This window comes from Alosa sapidissima, chromosome 23 (assembly GCF_018492685.1).
Source record: "Alosa sapidissima isolate fAloSap1 chromosome 23, fAloSap1.pri, whole genome shotgun sequence".
NCBI classification, from domain to species: Eukaryota; Metazoa; Chordata; class Actinopteri; order Clupeiformes; family Clupeidae; genus Alosa; species Alosa sapidissima.
The window spans coordinates 29166874-29171873 of NC_055979.1; the positions used below are offsets into that span (position 1 = coordinate 29166874).

Below are 5000 nucleotides of genomic sequence, written 5' to 3' on the forward strand. Positions count from 1 at the left end.
TTATTGCCTTTTATTTCTGTTGCTGTATGTTTAAAATCCTATTTTTTGAATTTAACCAATATTATTTTGCATATTGTAGAAATCTAATTTATGTGATTACTGTATAAGCAACCAAAATACTGCTTTCTCTCTTAAATGAACTCTTGAATGGTCTTACTGGGGAGCTTAACAGGCACAAGCGAGAGTCATCTCTGCCTGTCCTGTGTGTGTGTGTGTGTGTGTGTGGGGGGGGGGGGGGGGGGGTGTTGTGTGTTTGGAGGGGAGGGGGGTGGGGGTGGGGGGGGGGGGGTGGGGGTCCTCTAGATTAAACACAGGGTGTGTGATTGGCACTTGTCTCACAGTGAGTTTGAGAGAGATGAGTTCCAAATGAGAAGTGCCTGAAGTAGAGTTCAGTCTAATGGGGTGGGTACAGGGGGCCGTGCAGTGCCCACCAGTCTGGTGTCGTGGGTACAGGGGGCTGTGCAGTGCCCACCAGTCTGGTGTCGTGGGTACAGGGGGCAGTGCCCACCAGTCTGGGCGGAAACACACGACCCCTCGTTCCCTCTGTAGTACAGGGGTGTGGTCAGACACCAGGTGTAAGATTAACCTGACTGGCCAGGAGGAAAGAAAACATGTACAGCAGTCGCACAAAGACAGTCTCTGGAATTATTTTACCTTTTAGCACTGTTAGGCTGAGGGAAGCGATCCCAGATAGACACGCAAAGATGTCTTCTGTGATTAATTAATAGTCTTGCGTAACATGGACTGAGGGAGGGGGGTGGGGGTCTCCGTGAGAATCTTGAGTTGTGTGTAGGGAGGATGCTGGCATATGGACACTTATGTACCGCACAAAACATGGAACAAACGTGAAACTTGGAGTGGGTGGGCGTCATGGAAACTAGTCGCATCCCAGTGAGTAGATGCTTGGAGTGGGTGGGCCTTCCTCCACACGTTCAACTGGTTTTCATTTTGCTGATTCATAAACAAGCGGCTTTACTCTGGTATGGGCAGGTCTATGGCAAAGCATGAACATTTTAAACCAGAAACACCTGATTCATGTGCTATTATACATTATGTGGAAACTCAAGGATGATTTGTCATAATTAAATGCTTATATGCCTTATTTTCAATATCAGAGGTGCGTTTGGATGAAGCCCATAGCCTAGATGTAACCCAGGTACATTCAAAACTTTGTGGGAAGCTCCTTTACAAGTCAACAGACACTTTTAGTTGCAGATAGTGATGGACTGGGCTTCTTTGGTCACACCATTGTGGTCTACTCGACAGCCACAAGCTTCTACTACATAAGCCGTCCACAGCATCACTGATCATCGCAGAACTGGCCTCAAATGACCATGCAGCTCTCCACACTTCTATCCAAATATGGCGTCAGTTCTATCAGTTGTTCCTGCTACAAATCTGCATATTTAAATAAGAAAAGGGTGTGCATGGTGTGCTCAACTGTGTATGGTTAGCCAGTGATGTCCATAAGATCAGTTTGCATTTTTTTTTTTTTACCTCAATGAGGCCCTTAAATAATGTTCCACTTAACATATCTTCTAGTAAAAATGTGCCCCAAATTAGTGCTGTTACTTAAGATTTCACAGAAATATTTCACACAAAAATGAGCTTGCTTCTGGAGGAGAAATATGCGCCCCCTCATTTTATTACAATAAGCAACCGAACTGGGTTTTTGTTCTGTACAAAAATGTTGATATTTGTATATTTTTAATGGACCGATAAAATGTTATATTTTATTATATCACTTCATCATATACGGAAGACAGGCATAACAATTTTATCCATTATTACTATTATCAATTTCATTTGTCCTTTCTGGCAAAAACAGCTTAACTCAGAGGGGACTTGGCAGGTTTGCATCTGATCAGTGGAAATAAAGTGAGTATTTTAAACTAAAGGTTACAGCTGCGTTTGCTTTTTCACTGCTAAGGCCTTTTGAATTAGAATGGAAACAAAAAAGATCTTTTATTGAAGAGCGCAATAGTCTGTTGTCCACACACCACCAGCGGACAGGCATGCATGTGGGCTGCCCACCACGGTTGCCAGAGTTGACTGAAAAGGAACTCCTGGATCGTACCTTCCATTGGCCTGAACCAGCACAGGACCCCATCAGTGAGCTGCCTCTTTGTGTGTGACCGTGGTGTCATCTTTCAGTAACACTTCGCTTGGATAGTCACGCCCACAGAGACTTGACTGATCGCCTGTTCAGTCCCGTATGTAGAATTGTTGTTGAACAACTACTGTCAACAGATACTTCATCTGAGCATCTGTAAATAGTCTTTTGGGCAGACTAACCAAGTAAAGTGAGACCGATGCGTCTCCTCAACTGACCCTACAGTAAAAATCATCACGACATCACAGAGCCGCCCATCTGGCACAAAACCCTTAATCACTTACTTACCTTTTGCAGGGTGGGAATAATGTCGCTCTCCCACTCCGTACTCTCTACAGACACAACTAAGAGTTGCTATTTGTCACAATGGCTTGGACACCACCCAGTAGCGAACACGTTTCAGGGTTAACTCCACATTTGATTGCGTTCACATAACCCACACAGTGAACCAAATCCACGACACCCCAGTTGGCTGCGGTCCATCCATCCATCACTTAACGTTAGTGGACACATTGAAGAGCCCAACTCTGATTCCGGCTTAATGCTCTCAGATTTCCGGTGCTTATGGAGCCAGCTAATGTCCATCCACTCTAGAACCCTGCAGACCACCTCAACTAACGCCTGTTTAATAATGTCCATATTCTGCACCTCACTGAATCACACTCGCTTGCTCTTGACCCTACAGTCCAATGCAGCTGGAGGACATGTAGAGCAGGGAGGTCAGAGACTTTATTAACGAAAAGGACTTTGAATAGGTATAACTGTACCATGTTACTTACAACCTATAAATCCACATCTTTAGACTTCAGACTGACTTAATGAGGACTGGACACTGCAATCTGCGTATGGAGAAAACATGATGTAACTAATCAGAAGGGAGATCTATTGAGACCTGACTATGTTAACTTGACGTAAGTCATACACCTAAATTACCTTTTTAAAGGCTTTATTTTAGAATGAAGCTATAGGGCCTTTCAATTAGATGACCACTTCCTCTGGGTTGACTTATCCTGGTTTGTCACTAACATACACCCCAGGCTACATGATCCAATCCTTTAAACCACAGACATCCACTTTTCATCAATTTTCAAGACGCACTGTGTTGCTGAGGGGGACCCAATCAATCCAAAACCCCAGAGTTCCGGCGTGCATGGGTGACGTCAGACCCCAGACTCTCCCCTCAGTGTGACATCACAATGAGCGTAGCTGTTCTTTTCAGGTAAAAGAACTACAATGTGTTCATTTAAACGTTGACCGTGTGAATATCGGACACAGACCTGTGATGTGCTGGGAGAACAAATGAGGATGCAACATTGATGTAAAATCATTAGATGGGGACTTATGGGCAGCTGTTTAATGGCCTACCATCAGCGTTTATTAAAGGACCGAGTACTGTACAACACAGACGGACATTCCCTCGTGACACACAGGGAGGAGGAGGAGGAAGCTGACCTGATGGGTCTTCGGTTTGGATTCCAAAAAAAGAAAGAAAGAAACACTTTACAAAACAAACAGGAAACAACTAGTATGAGACACACAAGACGTGTTGGAAGCAGAGCAGAAACATGAAATTACAAATTAAAAAAAAGAAAAGAAACAAAAGCAAGGCCCAGTGACAATGAAACTCACTGTTTTCATTTTTAATCCTAAAAAATATTTTACATGATTGACAAAAAAAAAGAACCCGGCTCAGAAGAATATTTCTATTTCTTTTCTTTTTAAAAAACAGAAAAAGGGAAGGAGAACCGAAAAAAGAAAAGTATGAAAAGAAATCAAATTCATTTTTGTTCTGTTTGAAAGATGTGGAGATTGTGCATCAAAAAAACTGTGAGGAAGTCAGAGTAGCCTGTGAAGAGTGTATTGTCTGTGTTTAGAGTGCGAGAGCAATAACCCCCCAAACCGTAACTTGGTTAACCAAACAAAAACAAAACAAAACACCAGTCACCATGGCAACAAAATGCCGTCTGATGCACTGCTTCTTCCTCACACTCCTCCCATTGTGCGCACACACACAGGGGGAATTAGGACACGCAGTTTAAACCAACTTCTTTTTAAACAACACAATGAGGGTTTCTTATTTTAAAACCCTTTTAGCAGTATTTAAAGTTCTCAAAAAACAAAAGCATTAGTTACGTTAATACAGAGACAAACGAATGGCACATATTTGATTTATCTAACTCAAAAAGAGAGGTGCTTGAAAAGAACTTTTGTTTCTTAAGAAGACAAAAAAAGTTAAATAAATTACTACCATAAATGTTACATACAACTCTGAGTAGTATATACAAAGCCGTTATTAGAACAAAAATCTACAATTCGAAAAAAAAAAAAAAAACAGTTCAACGAAACAGCAGTACAACCATATCTTACACTGTAATGTCAATTGTGTGTGTGTGTGTGTGTGTGTGTGTGTAGAGATGAGTGGGCATAGCTGGGTTGTTGTGGTTGCGCTGTTTAAATGTAGAGGAGGAAAGTTGACAGGTACAATAGATGTGATACTTCTTCGGCATACTGACAGCCCAGCGGCCAGAACAAAACTAAACTAATGGCTAAAAATCGCTAATGGCTACATCTCCTAGCTGAGGGGACAACACTGTAGGGGGCGGGCGGGCGCACACACACACACACACACACACACACACACACACACACACACACACACACACACACACACACACACGCGCACGCACACATACACTCCTCCTCTGCAGGCCCGCAAGCTAAAACACTGTTTCTGGAAGACATGCTGATTACAGGAGTCCTCACACACACCCACACGTGCACATATATATACACACACACACACACACACACACTGCAGAGCTCAGCTAGTGGTGACTCATCACTGACAGAATAAATGCAAACACACATTCTAAGAGTGACTTTATGA

General features: G+C 42.9%; 2 protein-coding genes across 3 annotated transcripts in view; one reads left to right on the forward strand and one right to left on the reverse strand.

The window, feature by feature from the left end:
- Positions 1 to 1897, forward strand: part of ppp6r2a (protein phosphatase 6, regulatory subunit 2a) — a 20710-nt gene extending 18813 nt beyond the window's left edge. For both annotated transcript variants that reach the window (XM_042080821.1, XM_042080820.1), the window contains exon 17: positions 1 to 1897. This exon is cut by the window's left edge and continues 2495 nt beyond it. The gene's annotated coding sequence lies outside the window, so the exon portion shown is untranslated.
- Positions 1898 to 3432: 1535 nt separating this feature from the next.
- sbf1 (SET binding factor 1) overlaps positions 3433 to 5000 on the reverse strand; it is an 86582-nt gene continuing 85014 nt past the window's right edge. Inside the window, exon 42 of the mRNA XM_042081723.1 lies at positions 3433 to 5000. This exon is cut by the window's right edge and continues 1703 nt beyond it. The gene's annotated coding sequence lies outside the window, so the exon portion shown is untranslated.